Source organism: Salmo trutta, chromosome 15, assembly GCF_901001165.1.
Source record: "Salmo trutta chromosome 15, fSalTru1.1, whole genome shotgun sequence".
Lineage (NCBI taxonomy): Eukaryota > Metazoa > Chordata > Actinopteri > Salmoniformes > Salmonidae > Salmo > Salmo trutta.
Window position 1 is genome coordinate 10620766 of NC_042971.1, and position 21388 is coordinate 10642153.

General features: G+C 42.5%; 1 protein-coding gene across 1 annotated transcript in view; it reads left to right on the forward strand.

The window, feature by feature from the left end:
* LOC115149625 (teneurin-2-like) overlaps nucleotides 1-21388 on the forward strand; it is a 125818-nt gene that overhangs the window by 862 nt on the left and 103568 nt on the right. The gene's annotated exons all lie outside the window — the stretch shown is intronic.

A 21388-nucleotide genomic window follows, 5' to 3' on the forward strand; every position in this document is an offset into this window, starting at 1 on the left:
TAAGATATTGATTGCAAACAACTTACAGTAATTTTACGAGTTTAATCATCATTTCTGTCCAAAAACATAATCCACAGCCATTTATAGATGGTTCAGTTTCCCTGAATATTAGCCTGCAAACTCAACGTTGAATTTCATTGAATTTTATGTCGGCATAAATGAGCCTTTGGATCAGGAAAGTTTCCTTTCATGACCTCTATAAGCCAGAATGTTCAATAAAATGATATTTTAACTTGCTTTACTAGTTGTCAGTGTGGTTGATCCTTTTGCAGGTAGGAATGTGAGACAATATTAACTACATGACCAAAAGTATCTGGACACCTGCTTGTCGAACATCTCATTCCAAAATTATGGCCATTAAATGGGCATTAACATCCTCCACTCCTCTGGGAATGCTTTCCACTAGATCTTGGAACATTGCTGGAGGGACTTGCTTCCATTCAGCCACGAGCATTAGTGAGGTCGGCACTGATGTTGAGTGATTAGGCCTGGCTTGCAGTCGGCGTTCCAATTTATCTCAAAGGTGTTTTTTGGGGTTGAGGTCAGGGCTGTGTGCAGGCCAGTCAAGTTCTTCCACATTGATCTCGATAAACCATTTCTGTATGGACCTCGCTTTGTGCACAGGGCATTGTCATGCTGAAACAGGAAAGAGCCTTCCTCAAACTGTTGCCACAAAGTTGGAATCACAGAATCATCTAGAATATCATTGTATGCTGTATTGTTAAGATTTCCCTTCACTGGAACTAAAGGGCCTAGCCCAAACCATGAAAAACAGTCTCAGACCATTATTCCTCCTCCACAAAACTTTACAGTTGGCACTATGCATTGGGGCAGGTAGCGTTCTCCTGGCATCCGCCAAACCCACATTCGTTCGTCGGACTGCCAAGTGGTAAAGCGAGATTCATCACTCCAGAGAATGCGTTTCCACTGCTCCAGAGTCCAATGGCGGCGAGCTTTACACCAATCCAGCCAACGCTTGGCATTGCGCATGGTGATGTTAGGCTTGTGTGAGGCTGCTCGGCCATAGAAACCCATTTCATGAAGCTCCCGACGAACATTTATTGTGCTGATGTTGCTTCCAGAGGCAGTTGGGAACTCTGTAGTGAGTGTTGCAACCAAGCACAACATTTTTTACGAGCTACATGCATCAGCACTTGGTGTTTTGTTCCGTCAGCTTGTGTGGCCTATCACTTCGCAGCTGAGCCGTTGTTGCTCCTAGACATTTCCACTTCACAATAACAGCACTTACAGTTGACCCGGGCAGCACTAGCAGGGCAGAAATTTGACAAACTGATTTGTTGGAAAGGTGGCATCCTATGACGGTGCCACGTTGTAAGTCACAGAGCTCTTCAGTACGGGTTAATCTACTGACAATGTTTGTCTATGGCAATTTCATGGCTGTGTGCTTGATTTTATACACCTGTCAGCAACAGTTGTGGCTGAAATATCCAAATCCACTAATTTGAAGGGGTGTCCACATAGTTCTGTATGTATAGTGTAGCCACAGGAAAGTATGAATAAATCAACTTTTCAAAGTGCTGGTAGTGCCTTCAGATTTCTATCACCTGCAGCATATGCAGAACCATGTAAACACATGCAGAAGCTTGACAAGTATGCATGTGTCACGTGCATGTATTGTCATCTTGTGCGCATGCACATAACCTCAATATCCATATCACGACATGGCTGAATAAGTTTAGTTTTGTGTAGGTGCTCTGTTGTCAGTAGGATTTGTGTCCACTCATCTTTTTCAGGAACATGTTGTATTTACACAAACTGTACATGTCATGTCCTGACCACAGAAAGCTGTTATTTTCTATGGTAGAGTTAGGTCAGGGCGTGACAGTTTTTTTTTGTAGTTTAGATTTTCTATGTTGTTATGTTCTAGTTTTTGTATTTCTATGTTGGGCTTTTTTGGGATGATCTCCAATTAGAGGCAGCTGGTCATCGTTGTCTCTAATTGGAGATCGTACTTAAGTAGTTGTTTTTCCCACCTGAGTTTGTGGGAGATTGTTTTTGAGTAAGTGTATGTTGTAGCGCTTCGTCACGGTTTGTTGTTGTTGTGGTGGTCTTTCAGTTTTTTTGTATGTATTGCATAGTTTCACAGTTTAATAAAGAAAATGTGGAACGATACACATGCTGCGCTTTGGTCCGCTCCTTCATCCTACGACAACCGTGACAGAATCTCCCACCACCAAAGGACCAAGCAGCGTGGTAAACTGGAATGGAAATGGGAGGAAATCCTGGATGGGGCAGGACCCTGGACAAGGCCCGAGGAGTATCGCCGTCCTAAGGAGGAGATTGAAGCAGCGAGAGCAGAACGGGGATATTACGAGGCGTTATACCATCAAGGCAAGCAGGCGGAGACAGCGAGAGAGGAACGGCGACAATACAAGGAACTAGCATGGCAACGACGGAAGCCCGAGAGGCAGCTCCAAAACATTTTTTGGGGGGGGCACAAGGGGAGTTTGGAGGAGTCAGGTTTGGGACATGAGCCAACTCCTCATGCTTACCTTGGAGAGCTGAGGGGTAAACCAGAGCCAGTCAGGGAGACGAGTGAGGAACTCGACGCAAGATTCCGGAGAGAGGTGTTAGGATTGAGAGCGCTGCAGAGCGGGCGTGCTGAGGAGCGTGACACCAGTCCGGTGTCATATGCACCTGTTTCACGCATCGGGCCTTCAGTGCGCCTCCCCAGTCTGGTACGTCCTGTGTCTCCTCCACGCACTCGCTTGAGGGGGCGTGTGACCTGTCAGGCACCATGTTTTCGGTGATACGCACGGTGTCTCCAGTGCGCATTCACAGCCCAGTGCGTCCTGTGCCAGCGCCCCGCACTTGCCGGGCTAAAGTGAGCATCCAGCCAGGACGGATTGTGCCAGCCCTATGCTCCAGACCTCCAGTGCGCCTCCAAAGCCCAGTACGACCTGTACCTGCTCCTCGTACTCGTCCTGAAGTACGTGTCACCAGTCTGGTGCCACCTGTGCCAGCCCCACGCATCAAGCCTCCAGGGCGCCTGCCCAGCCCGGGGTGTCCTGTTCCTGCTCCCCGCACTCGCCCTGAGGTGTGTGTTACCAGTCTGGTGCCACCTGTGCCAGCCCCACGCATCAGGCCTCCAGTGCGCATTCCCAGTGCCAGAGTCTCCGGCGGCGGTCTGCAGTCCGGAGTCTCCGGCGGCGGTCTGCAATCCGGAGCCTCCGGCGGCGGTCTGCAGTCCGGAGCCTCCGGCGGCGGTCTGCAGTCCGGAGCCTCCGGCGGCGGTTACGCCCCGAACTGGAGCCGCCTCTGCTGGAGGATCCGTGGGATGAGAGGGTTCTTCGTCCTGCACCAGAGCCGCTACCGACATTAGTCATCCACCCTAACCCTCCCTTTTTTTTTTCTTTTTTTTTTGTTTTAGGTGGCGTTCGGAGTCCGCACCTTTTGGGGGGGGGGAGCTGTCACCTCCTGACCATAGAAAGCTGTTATTTTCTATGGTAGAGTAGGTCAGGGCGTGACAGTTTTTTTTCTTCTAGTTTAGATTTTCTATGTTGTTATGTTCTAGTTTTTGTATTTCTATGTTGGGCTTTTTTGGGATGATCTCCAATTAGAGGCAGCTGGTCATCATTGTCTCTAATTGGAGATCATACTTAAGTAGTTGTTTTTCCCACCTGGATTTGTGGGAGATTGTTTTTGAGTAAGTGTATGTTGTAACTCTTCGTCACGGTTTGTTTTGTTCATTCAGTTTATTTGTATGTATTGCATAGTTTCACAGTATAATAAAGAAAATGTGGAACGATACACATGCTGCGCTTTGGTCCGCTCCTTCATCCTACGACAACCGTGACAGTACATGTGAATCAAGGACACACAAGTCAGCAGAACCTTTCCACTATGAAGGAGCTCAGTATTTACTAATAAGTTGGCTATTTATTTACTAATACGTTTTATTCCGTTTCAGAGAGCAATGAAGAGGATTTCAGTTAACCTTTCCAGTTTGTATACTCCACACTGCTTAAGGCAATCTGGTTTTCTGAGGTTGAACGATACCAGCCAGTTATCACCAGCATTAAAACGTCAATCATAACAGCTGTCCAATTTGCAGTGCAGTGCTGTACTTCAGGCAGACAGGGCTCTTATTAAAGGGGTAGTCCAACCCCAACAACATATATATGCTAGTGTAGTTCTGTCTCGCCAAGAAAACAAAAGAGGATTACATAAGGGGAGCTTCCACATTAATCCTACATCCCCCCCACCCCCCACCCCACCCCTTCTTGGCACTTCCACCATATGAAATTTCACGTGGTGGTGGTCTGCAGGTTTTTTTCTGGATAAAAAAATGGGGTTGGGTGGTGGGCAAACATTTTAGAGGACCCCCCATCTTGCCCCTTCCAGACATTTTTTGAATTTTTAACCCTTTGACAGGTTCGAACACACGGGTGTGATCATTCTACAGTGGTCCCAGCAACATACTCTCAAAACGGTGTGATTAGAACACTTATTTTGAACGTCCAGTTAAAGTTGATGGAACAGTCAGCGTTTGAGCTGGCCACACTGTTTTTTCACAAACATTTTGCACAATCATAACATTGTAAAGACTATGTCCTCAATGTGAGCAGTTTATTTTTGGATGCAATGTTCAGACATTCACAGAACTAGAAACAGCAAAACACAAATCTCATCCAAATTGGAAAATGTAGGCTACATTAGTCGTAGCGCTAACTGAGGTAAGTGACCTAACACAAGCGGTTATACTTAGCTAACGCTTGGCTGACAGAAACCATAATATGAATTAGCTAAATTATTATTTACAATTCATCAAATCACGGGTGAGCTCACCAGTGATCGAAATAATTGAGGAAAACACTTTCTAAAAATGAAGTGTTCTGACGATTGGTAGTTTGTACGAGCTGCCAGGTTTGTTTCTTTCGCCTCAACCAAAGATAAGAGGTTGCAAGATGAGTTGGGTCTGTTTGCATTATGCATGTTGAAGAGGGTGTGCTGTCATTTCCAGAAGTTTAGACGAGTGAACCGACCCTTCATCTCATTTTGTTATAACATCTTTGGTCTGACTGATGTTTACGTGACAACCAGAATGGGTTTTATGATATCAACAAACATGGCGCCACACATAGTTGGCAATAAGCTTAGCTTTAGCTCATCTTAATCAGTACAACCTTCAAAAAAGTATTTTACACACATCAAATATGTCCATTACAATCTATGCAAGAATCAGAATGCATGATTTGTCACTAGGATTTGAAAACATTTTAATTAAACATGAAATACATTATGCTCCATAGCTACATACGGTGTACTACAGTAGAAACGACAACATGATATACACACATTTTAATGATAACGTACTAAGGCACTTACTTTGACAGGAATGCACACATCTTAAGTTATTATTAGTAAGAAAAACAACAATGAAGGTAACACGGGGGCCAGCTGGAAAATGTGCCAGGGGGGGGGGGGGAGTTTGTGCAAGTTATGTTCTGACTTGAGATGCGCAAATATGCATACTTGATCTGGGGAAACACTGGGGAAGTGCTTGGGCTCTTGTTGAAGAGAAGTTTGTCCGGCTCATTAATACCTCAAATATAAATTGTCCACAACAGTGAAATGGGCTACGTCTATGTGAATTAATGAGGATGTGGAACACACCTCAATTCAAACGGTTGTTAGAAACTAAACCTTGTTTGAAAATTATTTGAAAATCCAAGTTGAAACATAGCCAATAGATAATTAGCAGGCAGCGTACCTTGGTTTGAGGGCAGTGTGGGTTAACGGTCTTGTTGCATAACAATCACATTTTGGAACAGCGAGTGCATTCTGACCACGTGCATAAAAAAACTCACGCTGGGGAGACCGTTAGAGATATTTGAAACTCACACGTGAAAAAGGTTAAGCACATTTTTTACAATTTTGAAAATGTCTCTTTGGAGCTGAGATCCAATTGTGCAGGTTTAAACTTTTCATGCAGAAGTTCCAACTATCTCTAACGGTCCCCCCAAAATAATATTTTTGGTATGCATGATGTCAGAATGCGCTCACTCTTCCAAAATGTGATTTTTACGCATCAGGATAGTTAACCTGCGCTGCCCTCAAACTAAGGCTTCCTGCTAATTATCTATAGCCTATGTTTCAGCTTGTCAATTTCAAAATATTTTCAAACAGCGGTTTTATTTTCAATTAGTTTTAAATGAGGTGCGTTCCGCCTCCTCATTGAGTCACATAGATTTGGCCCATTTCACTGTGATTGACAATTTGCGTTTGAGGCATACTATGCTAATGCAAGGCGATAATTATCTAGATGATCTTCTCTATTCAATAAGACCCTAAGCACTCCCCCAGTGTTTCCCAGGTCAAGTATGCAGACATTTGCGCAACTCCAGTCAGAACCATCCCAAACTTTTTCCTTGTGGCACGTTTTCAGGCTGGTGCCCGCATTGCCTTCATTGTTGTTTTCTTTACTAATAGTTACTTGTGTGGACGTGCGTGTTACTATCAAAGTAAGTGCCTTATTAAGTTATCTTAATAGTTTCTGTATATCATGTTATTTAGTTTCTACTGTAGCACATCGTATGTATGTATGTATGGAGCATAACGTATTCTGTGTATTCCTTTATAACTGCGGACAAGTGAGATACTAATTTCATAACCTTTTATGGTGTTATACTTAATTGTGCTCATGTAGCTTGCTACATTATTCTATTAACTCTGTAAAACAATGCTAATGGCGTCAGAGAAGTATTAGCTTGTGTTGTATCATTTGAAGCTGCCCTGGCCTTATCATGACCATGGCCTGTGTATTCATTTGGCCTGTTTAGTATAACTCTCCTCTGCCCCCTTGTGGAGCTCCTCAGTTAATGTTTCTTACTGTTTCTTATGTAGTGCCAGTCAAAAGTTTGGACACCCCTACTCATTCAAAGGTTTTTCTTTATTTTTACTATTTGTAAGTCAAAAGTTTGGACACCCCTACTCAAAGGTTTTTCTTTATTTTTACTATTTGCCAGTCAAAAGTTTGGACACCCCTACTCATTCAAAGGTTTTTCTTTATTTTTTACTATTTTCTACATTGTAAAATAATAGTGAAGACATCACAACTATAAAATAACATATATGGAATCATGTAGTAACCAAAAAAGTGTTAAAAAAATCAACATGTATTTTATATTTGAGATTCTTCAAAGTAGCCACCCTTTGGCTTGATGACAGCTTTGCACACTCTTGGCCTTCTCTGAACCAGCTTCATGAGGTAGTCTCCTGGAATTAATTTCATTTAACAGGTGTGCCTTGTTAAAAGTTCATTTGTGAAATTTCTTTCCTTCTTAATGCATTTGAGCCAGTCAGTTGTGTTGTGACAAGGTATATAGAAGATATCCCTATTTGGTAAAATACCAAGTCCATATTATGGCAAGAACAGCTCAAATAAGCAAGGAGAAATGACAATCCATCATTACTTTAAGACATGAAGGTCAGTCAATCCAGAACATTTCTATGACTTTGAATGTTTCTTCAAGTGCAGTCGTAAAAACCATCAAGCACTATGATGAAACTGGCTCTCATGAGGACCGCCACAGGAAAGGAAGACCCAGAGTTACCTCTGCTGCAGAGGATATGTTCATTAGAGTTACCAGCCTCAGAAATTGGCAATTAACTGCACCTCAGATTTCAGCCCAAATAAATGCTTCACAGAGTTCAAGTAACAGACACATCTCGTCATCAACTGTTCAGAGAAGACTGTGTGAATCAGAGCTTCATGGTTGAATTTCTGCAAAGAAACCACTACTAAAGGACACCAATAAGAGGAAGAGAATTGCTTGGTCCAAGAAACACGAGCAGTGGACATTAGACCGTTGGAAATCTGTCCATTGGTCTGATGTTTGGGCTGAAATTTGAGAATTTTGGTTCCAACTGCTGTGTCTTTGTGGGACGCAGAGTAGGTGAACGGATGATCTCTACATGTGTGGTTCCCACCGTCAAGCATGGTGGAGGAGGTGTGAGGCTGCTTTGCTGGTGAAACTGTCTATGATTTATTTAGAGTTCAAGGCACACCACCATAGCTACCACAGCATTCTGCAATGATACGCCATCCCATCTGGTTTGCACTTAGTGGGACTATCATTTGTGTTTCAACAAGACAATGACCCAGAACACACGTCCCGGCTGTGTAAGGGCTATTTGACCAAGAAGGAGAGGGATGGAGTGTTGCATCAGATGACCTGGCCTCTACAATCACCGACTTCAACCCAATTGAGATGGTTTAGGATGAGTTGGACTGCAGAGTGAAGGAACAAGTGCTCAGCATATGTGTGAACTCCTTCAAGCATTCCAGGTGACTACCTCATGAAGCTGGTTGAGAGAATGCCAAGAGTGTGCAAAGCTGTCATCAAGGTAAGGGTGGCTAATTTGAAGAATCTAAAATATAAATAAGTAATATAAGTAAGCATTTCACGGTAAGGTCTACACCTGATGTATTCGCCATGTGACAAGTAACATTTGATTTGATTTGAAGAGGCGCCCTGCTTCGAAGAGCCACACACGACACATTCCAATCGGACATCTTTTTGAGGCGCAAAGCACGCTTCTTCTGTTCCATAGAAACACAAAAAAACGAAATAATCCCACTTCCTGTTATTCTCGTCGACCCCACCTCATCCAACACATCCACAATTTTAATAGAGACTTCAAACGGATCTCCCAGGTAACAACATCGATCTAAAACCCTTATTCTAATCAAAAAAGACTCTGAACCTGGTTTTGATTTACAAGTTTCCACTATCACTTTACTTCTCTTATTTCCTTTTGCATTTTCCACTGTAATCCAGATCTTCTCACTCTCATCTCCACCCGGCACGCCATCTGATTCAAACAGAACATCCACTTCCGCCATTTTCCCCTGAAAAAGATTCTGGTGGAATGATTCCCCTTCCTCCTTTCTTTCCTGTCAACTAGCGTGACTAACTGTTACTTTTTTTTGCCTAAGTGTACAGACACCGGTCATATTCAGCTTGTGTTGCACGTTTGTAAATTGATCAGTTATTCTGCGCATCAGTTATTCTGCTCTGAAATCGGAGAATGGACAGCCAAAGTAAATTTATGTACTTGAGATAATACAGTTGTTGGAAGTTTACATACACCTTAGCCAAATACATTTAAACTCAGTTTTTCACAATTCCTAACATTTAATCATTGCTCGCACACACTTTTTCAGTTATACCCACACATTTTCATATAGGATTGAGGTCAGGGTTTTGTGATGGCCACTCCAATACCTTGACTTTGTTGTCCTTAAGCCATTTTGCCACAACTTTGGAAGTATGCTTGGGGTCATTGTCCATTTGGAAGACCCATTTGCGACCAAGCTTTAACTTCCTGACTGATATCTTGAGATGTTTCTTCAATATATCCACGTAATTTTCCTCCCTCATGATGCCATCTATTTTGTGAAGTGCACCAATCCCCCCTGCAGCAAAGCACCCCCACAACATAATGCTGCCACTCCCATGCTTCACGGTTGGGATGGTGTTCTTCGGCTTGCAAGCCTCCCCTTTTTCCTCTAAACAGAACAATGGTCATTATGGCCAAACAGTTCTATTTTTGTTTCATCAGAGCAGAGGACATTTCTCCAAAAAGTACGATCTTCGTCCACATGTGCAGTTGCAAACCGTAGTCTGCTTTTTCTAATGGCGGTTTTGGGGCAGTGGCTTATTCCTTGCTGAGTGGCCTTTCAGGTTATGTCAATATAGGACTCGTTTCACTGTGGATATAGATACTTTTGTACCTGTTTCCTCCAGCATTTTCACAAGGTCCTTTGCTGTTGTTCTGGGATTGATTTGCACTTTTCGCACCACAGTACGTTCATCTCTAGGAGACAGAACGCGTCTCCTTCCTGAGCGGTATGACGGCTGCGTAGTCCCATGGTGTTTATACTTGCGTACTATTGTTTGTACAGATGAACGTGGTTCCTTCAAGCATTTGGTTAATTGCTCCCAAGGATGAACCAGACTTGTGGAGGTCTCCAATCTTTTTTCTGAGGTCTTGGCTGATTTCTTTTGATTTTCCCATGATGTCAAACAAAGGGGCACTGAGTTTGAAGGTAGGCCTTGAAATACATCCACAGGTACACCTCCAATTGACTCAAATGTTGTTAATTAGCCTACCAGAAGCTTCTGATGTCATGACATAATTTTCTGGAATTTTCCAAGCTGTTTAAAGGCACAGTCAACTTAGTGTATGTAAACTTCTGACCCGCTGGAATTGTTATACAGTGAATTATAAGATTATTGAAATAATTATTGAAATAATCTGTCTGTAAACAGTTGTTGGAAAAATTACTCATGTCATGCACAAAGTGGATGTCCTAACCGACTTGCCAAAACTATAGTCTGCTAACACAAAATTTCTGGAGTGGTTGAAAAACGAGTTTTAATGACTCCAACCTAAGTGTAGGTAAACTTCTGACTTCAACTGTGTCGATTGAGTTCGTAAATTCACTTTCTACTATCTGTATAACAGTCATTCAAGTTCATCATAGCAAAGCTATTCACATTTTTTGCCAGCTAACCAAATCACACCTGCATCTAGCTGTAGCCACCGAAAAATCATATAAGGGGGAACAAAGTCGGTCACTCACCCACTCCTCCAATGACATGACATCATCCCAGCAAATTGCTTGAAAACCTTAGGCTTATTGTTTTTTAGCTTGCTAAATAAAGAGCTACAGTTGGGGAAAGAAGTATTTGATCCCCTGCTGAATTTGTACGTTTGCCCACTGACAAAGAAAGGATCAGTCTATAATTTTAATGGTAGGTTTATTTGAACAGTGAGAGACAGAATAACAACAAAAATATCCAGAAAACACATGTCAAAAATGTTATAAATTGATTTGCATTTTAATGAAGGAAATAAGTATTTGACCCCTCTGCAAAACATGACTTAGTACTTGGTGGCAAAACCCTTGTTGGCAATCACAGAGGTCAGACGTTTCTTGTAGTTAGCCACCAGGTTTGCACACATCTCAGGAGGGATTTTGTCCCACTCCTCTTTGCAGATCTTCTCCAAGTCATTAAGGTTTTTTTGTTGTTATTCTGTCTCTCACTGTTCAAATAAACCTACTATTAAAATGATAGACTGATCATTTCTTTGTAAGTGGGCAAACGTACAAAATCAGCAGGGGATCAAATACTTTTTTCTCCCACTGTACATAAATAGATATGCTAGGCTATTAGCCACATTATGAATGACTTGCGATCATTGCTTTGTTTACTTTCTTCCGTTTTTGTCCTAAATATTGAGTCATTGAAATTGAAGCAGTGCATCCCGAATGGTTGGAGGCAGGAAACAATGTACCAAGCCAGCTGTCACTTATAACCTGAAAGAAATATATTTTGCACGAGCAAGAAATGTATTGTTGAATTATATTAATCATGCATTGATCTGCATTCATCTATTCTGCCAATAATGCCTTAGTGTAGGTCCCGTGTGGCTCAGTTGGTAGAGCATGGCTCTCGCAATGCCAGTGTTGTGGGGTCTATTCCCATGGAGGACCAGTACCAATGCTAAAATATACATTTTTATTTTATGATTGTCTGTTTGTTTCATATCTACAAAGTAGTTAAAACATTGTCAGTTCCACTTTAAGTTTACACTGAAAGCGTTTTTCCATCCAGAAAATGTATAAATATATTTTTTTGTAATGTTTAGGTGGCCCACCCAAGGATTTCAATGGCAGAAAAATCCCCTGGTCTGTGCTGCTAGTCTGAGCTCCAACACACTCTGCCATGGCACCCCAAGCTGGAAAAGAGCAGCAACACTTTACTGCAGAGCAGAGAGAAGCTTATCTACTTCAAGGGGTTCCAAAGAGATTGTTTATAATTCAGATTAATGTCAACCTTAAAGCTGCTGAAACACATCATCATCATATTCTGACCGTGGTCACATAGGCTTAGCTTGCATAGGAGTGACAACTCCTTTTATTGAAAACAACATGATTACCACAGTTGTGTTACGGTCTTTCTCTTGACGAACTAACAAGTCTTCACATCCATAAATTCATATGAAGTGAGTTCCGCATATTGTACTTGGGCATTTCCATCTAAAAGGACCCTTGAGCACCAATGTGAAGTTCATAAGATTTGAAATCATAGTAGTCACAAACCACAGTTGGGTCACCTGCTACGGTCCTCCCACTTGCATACTGTTATGGCAAGCACACATGTTTTTTTTCTTCTATTTCTGTCGTCTGGTGGTCAAAACAAGACTGTGAAAACAGTTCTGACAACCCCTACCTCTCATTTTCCCTTCCCTTTTCTTACTGACACCTACCATTACTGACGTTGAGAAGTATACTGAACGCAACATGCAGCTGTTTCAACGATTTTACAGTGTTATAGTTCATATGAGGATATCAGTCAATTGAAACAAAATTAGGCCCTAACCTTTGGATTTCACATGATTGGGAAACCAGATATGCATATGTTGGTCACAGAAACAGGTATCTTTAAGAAAAATGATCCTCACAATGGGCCTCAGGATTACGTCATGGTTTTTCTGTGTATTCAAATTGCCATCGATAAAATGCAATTGTGTTCGTAGTCCGTAGATTATGACTGCCCATACCATAACTCCACTGCCACCATCGGGCACTCTGTTCACAACGTTGACATAAGCAAACTGCTCACACACACAACATGGTAGAGAAATTAACATTCAATTCCCTGGCAACAGCTCTGGTGGAAATTCCTGCAGTCAGCATGCCAACTGCACGCTCCCTCAAAACTTAAGACATCTGTGGCATTGTGTTGTGTGACAAAACTGCACATTTTAGAGTGGCCTTGTCACACCCTGATCTATTTCACCTGTCTTTGTGATTGTCTCCACCCACCTCCAGGTGTCTCCTGTTTTTCCCCTTTAGTCCCCAGTGTATTTATCCCTGTGTTTCCTGTCTCTCTGCTCCAGTTCATCTTATTTTGCTAAGTCAACCAGCGTTTCTCCTAGCTCCTATTTTTCCCAGTCTCTGTTTTTTCCTAGCCCTCCTGGTTTTGACCCTTGCCTGTCCTGACTGCGAATCCGCCTGTTCTGACCTCAAGCCTGCCTATCCCCTTGTACTGTTTGGACTCTGACCTGGTTTATGAACTCTCGCCTGTCCCCGACCTGCCTTTTGCCTTGCCCTTTTGGTATAATAAATATCGGAGCCTTTTATTCTCCCCAGCACAGGAGAAACACTGAAAATGTCTGGGATTTTGTATTTCAGCTGATGAAACATGGGACCAAAACTTTATGTTGCATTTATATATTTTTCAGTGTAGTTGAAATTTGATCAGTCCGCCCTGGCCGGACCAAATCTGAACCAATCATAGATGCCTATGTTTCACAAGTTTGGACAGTATTGTATGGTAAGGTAGAGAACAGTACAGTGCAAACAGTAAAGTAGAGTACAATACAGTACCGTATTGTTGAGTAAATCACACTATGGTAGACTACATACAGTATTATGTATTGTACTGAACATGTCTACTTTAATGTACTCTACTGTATTGTTCTGTATTCCACTTTGCTCTACTGTACTGTGATGTCTAAACTCTAGACTTCTTTGGTTGTTTTAGATTTGGTCTGGCAAATTTAGGTCTTGTTTTGGGGCGGAGCTCATGACAATAATAGCCAGTGTGTAGAATAATATGCAAAACAAGGATAGAAGAAGAAGAAGGATATTGTATATTTCTATCTTTGTGTACCTATTTAGGATACATCACCATGAAGAGAATGACATTCATATCCATAATTATGCATTTCTGTATAGTACAGATCAGGGGGCTATGATGTAATTCCATTACCGTTATTCCATTACCGGATGTAAATCCACTTCACCTACTGTAGTTCAATAACAAAAATAAAAAATGTCAAAGTCAAGGTGCCATGTCGTAGCTGACACCCTATTCTTTCTGGAGACACCTTTGAATTTAATTTGGAGTTTTTGGAAAATGTGGTCGCATAGAAAACTGAGAGAGATTTTACCGTAATTACCCAACTTTACATGCACAGATCTTGAAGTAAATGGGTTTCTGTGAAATTGTCTGCGTACATTCTTCAAAGTAGTCCTATTGCATAGAGTTGTATGGTTTGTTCAAATTTGAAATCAATGGTTTTTGTTTGGTATACATTTGAAAGTAAAAAATCTGAGTCAAAGTGTAATTCTGTTGCTGTGAAATTGCCCATGAAATTACCCAGTTGCATGGAAGACACCCAGGAACAAAATTTGTTAGACCTCTGGAATTAAGTAGTGTACTGGCTCTAGTCCACAATAATATGATATACAGCAGCATATTGGTTGATTAGTTATCCTTCTCTGTCCTCTTCTGCTCACACTGATAATGATAGATACAGTATGTCAGACACTATCGTCCATACTACACCTGTGCCTGCACACTCAACCAGCATTTTCCATCGCAAGCACGTCAGCATGACAGCTTTCCATAAATCACAGCTGATGATATTGGCATCGTATGTATGTAGAAATCTCTGTAAGGGGATGTGATGTTCATATGTTAGCAGTGTGGCCATCGAATCCCATAGACTGACAGATGCAGGTAGCAATTCCCTGGTTTCTGCAGATTAGAGGATTAAGAGAGTTAGGATTTGTGCAATATCCTTAATGCATCAGCGCAGACAGTAGAGCCAGAATGAGTTTACAGTGCAGTAGTGTTTCTCTCTCTCCCATTTGCTGATAGACATTGGTGACCTTGTATTTTCCTGTGTGTGAGATCTAAAGGCGCACTTTGTCTCTGTCTGACCCATCTCCATTTACATGTCTGTATGGCTGACCCATTAATCTACTGTACATACAGCAAATTACTGAATCTATTCCACCCGTATGCTGTTGTATAATTAATTTGTATTAAGTCGACCAGCTCTGCCCTTGGCTTTAGTAGAATATATTGCCTTGTCTGCTTTTATGATTACATTTATATTTTGTTGAAGACTGTATATAAGTGCCTGTGTTCCCTGCAATGCCCTATGTGTGTGTTGGTTTAGTTGCTTTGGCAAAGCTTGAAAGAGAAGTCTTAGCACAACAGAGGAGATATACGACTGATTACAGTCCTCGCAAGTCAATTCATGAATTCTTCAACGCTCAACAATCCCGTTTTTCAGATAGTATCTTATTAAGTAACTGCAGTGTTCATGATATTGAAATCATTTTTTATAGCATACACCTTGTTAGACTGTACATTTTAAACCTATCAACTTAACCTGTTTTGGAATTTTTGCATTTTAAACTTAGACATTACCTCAAGGCTTTTTTTGCAAAGTAACCTGTTGTGTTTCTCCATAGCCAAGTGTTGGCTTGGAGGGAAATGAAACAGTCTGTAGTCTAAATTAATAAGAGTGCAATCAAGTATACAGTTTTAGAACGCTCCAAGTTCTAAATAACTCCCCAAGGAACATTGATTTCAGGTTCTCTCTGTCTCACTGCCTCGCTCCCTACCTACTCCCTCTCTGCTGGAATTATTGAACTTTTGAGGCTTTTTTTATGATATTTCCTTTTCAAAGAGAAGTCAAGTGACAGAGGATATGCTTTTTAAACCAGCTAAATATTTAACTATATATGCTTTAAGGCTGAAAGATTGTATTTTTTAAAAGACATATTCAGGACTTAATATTCCTCAATATGAATAAACTTGACGGTTACTTTTTTTGGTGATGGTGAATAAAATTGACATGTAAATGAACATGCTCTCTTGAGAATGGCCTCGTCCAGATTGTAGTAAACAGTACAGCTGGTTATAATAACAAGGGTGGCAAGTAGCCTAGAGGTTAAGAGTTTAAGAGTGTTCGGAAAGGTTGCTGCTTCAAATCCTCGAGCCAACTGAGTGAAAAATGTGTCATTGTACCCTTGACAAAGGCACATAACTCTAATGACTAAAATGTACAGTGCCTTCGGAAAGTATTCAGACCCCTTGACTTTTTCCACATTTTGTTGTTACGTTACAGCCTTATTCAATCTACACACAATACCCCATTATGACAAAGCGAAAACAAGTTTTTAGAAATGTTTGCAATTGTATTAAAAATAAAAAACAGATATCTTATTTACATAAGTATTCAGACCCTTTGCTATGAGACTCGATATTGAGCTCAGGAGCATCCTGTTTCCATTGATCATCCTTGATGTTTCTAAAACTTGTTTGGAGTCCACCGGTGGTAAATTCAATTGATTGGACATGATTTGAAAAGGCGCACACACCAGTCTATATAAGGTCCCACAGTTTACAGTGCATGTCAGAGCAAAAACCAAGCCACAAAGTCGAAGGAATTGTCCGTAGAGCTCCGAGACAGGATTGTGTCAAGGCACAGATCTGGGGAAGGGTACCAAAAAATGTCTGCAGCATTGAATGTCCCTAAGAACACAGTGGACTCCATCATTCTTAAATGGAAGAAGTTTGGAATCACCAAGACTCTTCCTTGATCTGACCGCCCGGACAAACTGAGCAATCGGGGGCGAAGGGCCTTGGTCAGGGAGGTGACCAACAAACCGATGGTCCCTCTGACAAAGCTCTAGAGTTCCTCTTTGGAGATGGGAGAATCTTCCAGAAGGACAACGATCTCTCCAGTACTCCATCAATCAGGCCTTTATGGTAGAGCGGCCAGATGGAAGCCATTCCTCAGTAAATTGCACATGACACCCACTTGGAGTCTGCCAATAGGCACCTAAAGACTCTCAGACCATGAGAAAGGAGATGTTCAGGTCTGATGAAACCAAGATTGAACTCTTTGGTCTGAATGACAAGCGTCACGTCTGGAGGAAACCTGGCACCATCCCTATAGTGAAGCATGGTGGAGGCAACATGCTGTGGGGATGTTTTTCAGCGGCAGGGACTGGGAGACTAGTCAGGATCAAGTCAAAGATGAACAGAGCAAAGTACAGATCCTTGATGAAAACAGGACAACGACCCTAAGCACACATCCAAGACAACGCAGGAGTGGCTTCAGGACAAGTCTCTGAATGTCCTTGTGGCCCAGCTAGAGCTCGGGGCTCCAGAGACCTGAAAATAGCTACGCAGAAATGCTCCCCATCCAACATGACAGAGCTTAAGAGGATCTACAGAGAAGAATGGAAGAAACTCCCCAAACACAAGCGTCTATCGTCATACCCAAGAAGACTCAATGTTGTAATCACTGCCAAAGGTGCTTCAACAAAGTACAGAGTAAAAGGTCTGAATACTTATGTAAATGTGATATTTCAGTTTTTTATTTTAAGTGAATTAGAAAACATTTCTAAAAACCTGTTTTTGCTTTGTCATTATGGGGTATTGTGTGTAGATTGATGAGGGGAAAACATTATTTAATACATTGTAGAATATGGCTGTAACAAAATGTGGAAAGAGTCAAGGGGTCTGAATATTTTCCGAAGGCACTGTAAATGTAAAGAACATGCAGGACTGAGCTTATTTAGCCTAGTGAGAAATGAACAGGTTAAATTTGCTGGACAGCCTTTGTGCCCCTGAAGCCAATGGAAATACAAATTTATTCAGAGTGAGAGAAGCAAGTAGCCTTTTCAGCCAAAGAAATTACCCACAATTGTAATTATAGTCTGAAGAAACGTTGTATTAATGAATTTGAACAAGACAATCAAAGACTTGTGTGTTAATGTGGCTTTGGAAATTATGCACTGTCATGCTGGGTGTTTTTCTCCTGCTTATCCTATGCCCAGAAGCCAAGTGAGCAGCGAGCACTGATCAGAACTAATTTAGGTGGAGTATGCTTACTAACTACAGTATACAGACAGGACTTTGCCTCTAACTACCCTCTTCCCACTACACACTGTTACATTTTTTTTTTTCACCTTTATTTAACCAGGTAGGCCAGTTGAGAACAAGTTCTCATTTACAACTGCGACCTGGACAAGATAAAGCAAAGCAGTGCGACATAAACAACAACACAGTTACACATGGCATAAACAAACGTACAGTCAATAACACTATAGAAAAATATATGTACAGTGTGTGCAGATGTAGTAAGGTTAAGGAGGTAAGGCCGTAAATAGGCCATAGTGGCGAAATAATTACAATTTAGCATTAACACTGGAGTGATAGATGTGCAGATGATGATGTGCATGTAGTGATACTGGGGTGCAAAAGAGAAAAAAGTAATAACAGTATGGGGATGAGGTAGTTGGGTGTGCTATTTACACATGGGCTGTGTACAGGTACAGTGATCGGTAAGCTCCTCTGACAGTTGATGCTTAAAGTTAGTGAGGGAGATATAAGTCTCCAGCTTCAGTAGTTTTTGCAATTCTATCCAGTCTTTGCCAGCAGGAAACTGGAAGGAAAGGCAGCCAAAGTAGGTGTTGGCTTTGGGGATGACCAGTGAGATATACCTGCTGGAGTGCGTGCTATGGGTGGGTGTTGCTATGGTGATCAGTGAACTTAAATAAGGCGGGGCTTTACCTAGCAAAGACTTATAGATGATCTGGAGCCAGGGGGTTTGGCAACAAATATGTAGCGAGGGCCAGCCAACGACAGCATACAGGTCGCAGTGGTGGGTAGTATATGGGGCTTTGGTGACACTGTGATAGACTACATCCAATTTGCTGAGTAGAATGTTGGAGGCTATTTTGTAAATGACATCGCCAAAGTCAAGGATCGGTAGGATAGTCAGTTTTACGTGGGTATGTTTGGCAGCATGAGTGAAGGAGGCTCTGTTGCAAAATAGGAAGCCGATTCTAGATTTAATTTTGGATTGGAGATGCTTAATGTGAGTCTGGAAGGAGAGTTTACAGTCTAACCAGACACCTAGGTATTTGTAGTTGTCCACATATTCTAAGTCAGAACCGTCCACAGTAGTGATGTTAGGTGGGCGGGCAGGTACGGCAGCAATTGGTTGAAGAGCATACATTTAGTTTTATTAGCATTTAAGAGCAGTTGGAAGCCACGGAAGGAGTGTTGTATGACATTGAAGTGGTCGGTGATCTGTTTGTTAACTTGGCTTTCGAAGACTTTAGATAGGCAGGCCAGGATGGATATAGGTCTGTAACAGTTTGGGTCTAGAGTGTCTCCCCCTTTGAAGAGAGGGATGATCTCGGCAGCTTTCCAAACTTTAGGGATCTCAGACGATACGAAAGAGAGGTTGAACAGGCTAGTTATAGGGGTTGCAACAATTTCGGCAGATCATTTTAGAAAGAGATTGTCTAGCCCAGCTGATTTGTAGGGATCCAAATTTTGCAGCTCTTTCAGAACATCAGCTATCTGGATTTTGAAGGTGAAGCGGGGGAGGGGGGGGGGGGGGCGTGGGCAAGTTGCTGCGGGGGGTGGAGAGCTGCGGTAGGGGTAGCCAGGTGGAAAGCATGGCTAGCCGTAGAAAAACGCTTAATGAAATTCACGATTATTGTAGATTTATTGGTGGTGACAGTGTTTCCTAGCCTCAGTGCAGTGGGCAGCTGGGCAGAGGCGCTCTTATTCTCCATGGGCTTTACAGTGTCCAAAAACCTTTTGGAATTAGTGCTACAGGATGCACATTTCTGTTTGAAAAAGCTAGCCTTAGCTTTCCTAACTGACTGTGTATATTGGTTCCTGACTTCCCTGAAAAGTTGCATATAGTGGGGGCTATTTGATGCTAATGCAGTACGCCACAGGATGTTTTTGTGCTGGTCAAGGGCAGTCAAGTCTGGAGTGAACCAAATTTTTTGATTGGGGCATGCTTATTTAAGATGGTGAGGAAAGCCCATTTAGAGAACAAACAGGCATCCTCTACTGACGGGATGAGGTCAATATCCTTCTAGGATACCTGGGCCAGGTCGATTAGAAAGGCCTGCTCACTGAAGTGTTTTAGGAAGCGTTTGACAGTGATGAAGGGTGGTCGTTTGACCGCGGGCTCATTACGGACACAGGCAATGAGGCAGTGATTGCTGAGATCCTGATTGAAGACAACAGATGTGTATTTAGAGGACAAGTTGGTCAGGATGATATCTATGAGGGCCCATGTTTACGGATTTAGGGTTGTACCTGGTAGGTTCCTTGATAATTTGTGTGAGATTGAGGGCATCTAGTTTAGATTGTAGGATGGCCGGGGTGCTAAACATATCCCAGTTTAGGTCACCTAGTACGAACTCTGAAGATAAATGGGGGGCAATCAATTCACATATTGTATCCAAGGCACAGCTGGCGGCTGAGGGGGTTTATAACAAGCAGCAACAGGGAGAGATGTATTTCTGGAAAGGTGCATTTTTTTTAAAGTAGAAGCTCGAACTGTTTGGGCACAGACCTGGATAGTATGACAGATCTCTGCAGACTATCTCTTCAGTAGATTGCAACTCTACTGTTGTAGTTGGGGATGAAAATTCCAGAAATGTTGGTGGCCTTCCTAAGCCAGGATTCAGACATGGCTAGGACATCAGGGTTGGTCGAGTATGCTAAAGCAGTGAATAAAACAAGTTTAGGGAGGAAGCTTCTGATGTTAACATGCATGATACCAAGGCTTTTACGGTTACAGAAGTCAACAAATGAGAGCACCTGGGGAATAGGTGTGATGCTGGGGGCTACAGGGCCTGTGTTAACCTCTACATCACAAGAGGAACAGAGGAGGAGTAGGATAAGGGTTCGGCTAAAGGCTAATCAGAACTGGTCATCTAGTGCATTGGGGCAGATTTCTGGGCGTGGTAGAATAGATTCAGGGCATAATGTACAGACAAGGGTATGGTAGGATGTGAGTACAGTGGAGGTAAACCTAGGCATTGAGTGACGATGAGAGAGCTTGCATCTCTGGAGACACCAGCTTAGTCAGGTGAGGTCTCCCCATGTGTGGGGTGTGTGACAAAATAGCTATCTAAGGCATGTCGAGCTGGACTAGGGGCTCTACAGTGAAACAAAACAATAACTAACCGAAACAGCAGAAGACAAGGCCTATTGACATTAGATAGAGGCATGTGTAGGCGAGTGATTATGGCCGTGTAGCCAAGAGTCCAATGAGCAGCAATAGGTGAGTCCGGGAGACGTTCGGTAGTCGTTACTATGCTAGGCGAGTGGGAGGCACGGTGTTCAGAAAGTTAGCAGGCCGGGGATAGCAGATGGGTCTTCGGCAACATCGCAACGGAAAAGCTTGTTGAAACCACATCGGACTAATACGTTGGCAGACCAGTCGTGATGGATCAGCGGGGCTCCGTGTCGGCAATAAAGGGTCCAGGCCAATTGGCAAAAGAGCTATTGTAGCCCACAAATTAGCGGGTATACCTCTTTGGCTAGCCGGGAGATTGGCCTAACTTGAGGCTAGCTCAAGGCTAACTGGTGCTTGCTCCGGGACAGAGGCGTTAGCCAGCGTAGCCACTCGGGTGTAGCTAGCTAGCTGCGATGATCCGGTGTAACGTCCCAGAGCTTGCGGGCGGAATCCGGAGATGTGGTGGAGAAAATCAGTCCGATAT